This window comes from Tupaia chinensis, unplaced genomic scaffold (assembly GCF_000334495.1).
Source record: "Tupaia chinensis unplaced genomic scaffold, TupChi_1.0 Scaffold144142_1, whole genome shotgun sequence".
Taxonomy (NCBI): domain Eukaryota; kingdom Metazoa; phylum Chordata; class Mammalia; order Scandentia; family Tupaiidae; genus Tupaia; species Tupaia belangeri.
The window spans coordinates 42,326-44,271 of NW_006203997.1; the positions used below are offsets into that span (position 1 = coordinate 42,326).

General features: G+C 39.9%; 1 pseudogene; it reads left to right on the plus strand.

Annotated features, from left to right (window-relative positions):
* The first annotated feature begins 5 nt into the window (after positions 1-5).
* LOC102482658 (60S ribosomal protein L7-like 1 pseudogene) lies at positions 6-893 on the plus strand (annotated as a pseudogene).
* Positions 894-1,946: the final 1,053 nt, after the last annotated feature.

Below are 1,946 nucleotides of genomic sequence, written 5' to 3' on the forward strand. Positions count from 1 at the left end.
AAAATCTCCTGAAAAAGAGAAAAGCTTATCAAGCCCTCAAGGCCACCCAAGCAAAGCAAGCACATTTGGCAAGAAGAGAGCAGAGGAAAGAGAAAGGGCCCAGATTTAAGCGACTGGAATCGTTCTTAAATGATTTCTGGTGGCAGAAGCATGACATGGTATGTTTCAGATGACTTGAAGTGAAACCTCATGCCTTGAAAATGCCCGATAAACACTCATTGGCCTTTGTTGTGTGCATCAAAAGGACTGATGGGGTGAGTTCAGTGGTGCAGACAACCATCGCAAGACTGTGTCTGAAGAAAATTTTCAGTGGTGTTTTTGTCAAAGTCACTCCTCAAAGCCTAAAAACACTGCGAATAGTGGAACCTTATGTGGCCTGGGGATTTCCAAATCTGAAATCTGTCCAGGAACTCATCTTGAAACATGGGCAAGCCAAGGTCAAGAATAAGACCTTCCCTTCAAGCAACAACACAGTGAGGAGCATCTAGGGGAGTTTGGCGTCATTTATTTAGAAGACCTCATTCGTGAAATTGCCTTCCCGGGAAAGTATTTCCAAGATATCTCGTTTCCTGCGCCCCTTTCACCTTTCGGTGGCTCGTCATGCCACCAAGAACCAAGTGGGCTTCCTCAAGAAGGTGGGTTCACCTGGCTATCGGGGTGAACGCATCAATCAGCTCATCCGCCAGCTGAACGAGATCCAGAATACCTCAAAGCACAGTGTGTTGGAAGCGTGTGCTTTCAGCTTTTTGAATTATATCTTCAAAGATTATCGTCTGGTCCAATTTCAGAAACTGGAAAAGAAGAGTCTTGAAAACACAGTGGTTTATGTTTGTAACAGGAACCCATCATCACAGACCAGTTGCAAAGAGAAATTCCAGCATTTTCCATGTTGACTTCTGCCTTCTCTGAAATTCAGCATATGGCACGGAGGAGGGACCCTGCTTCATCACATCTATCCTGGGCTTTAATGCTCATGAATGAATAATCAAACTTGTACAAGGTTCTCCAAGACTCCCATGGGAGTGGACCGACCTGGGGCATACTTGAAACTGGGGGTTTCTAGGACCTTGTTTTGAAATAACTTAAAATACAGTTTAAAGAAGCACACACACACAAAAAAAGAGTACTATCTCTGTCTGTCCGTCTCTCTCTTTTCTCTCTCTGTCTCTGTCTCTTGCACTTTGAAAGAAAGAATTTTTTTTAATATCCTCATATAGCGATAATAACCAAGTATAATTTAATATATAGCATTTTGTTATGGCAAAGATTTAAGTACTAAGTAGTTTTGCTAGTGATTAATAAAAATTGATCACCCCAACTTATATCCTAGGAAATATCATGAAGTACATCACTTGTGTTTATTCAAAACCCCTAATAAAACCCAAAGTATGAAAATTCGTAGATAAAACATCAGAAATCTTAATGTTGTACCAGAGAAAGGGCGAATATGACTATAACATACACACTTCATACAGATAGATAAGTTCTCAAAGCCCTGTGTGAAAGTTGTCTAAAGAGTGTGATCTGTTCTCTTTTGGGGGACAGAAAGTAACTACCTTCTCTCCTACTGATAGAAATTATCCAGACCTCAGCTTGGGAGATATTAGGATCGTATTGCCTTTTAATGGGTCATCAAAGTGTAATAATTATAACTTAATAACAACAACTGCTATAATCATTATTTTGAGTAGAAATGTGGCTGGTGTGCACACAGAAACATCAACATTTTATCGAACACTATTTACCCTCCCAGATTCTTGCTATCCTATTCTCATATATCCTTTTTCACTTTCTAAAAAAATGTCGGTTATAACTCTCAGATTGATTTATGACTCATCAATAGGTTGCCACTCACAGTTTCAGAAAATGCAACTTTTTTTTTTTTTTGGTTTTTGCTATAGGATACATGCACTTGCTGAAGAGGAGAGAGAGAGAGAGAGCACGGG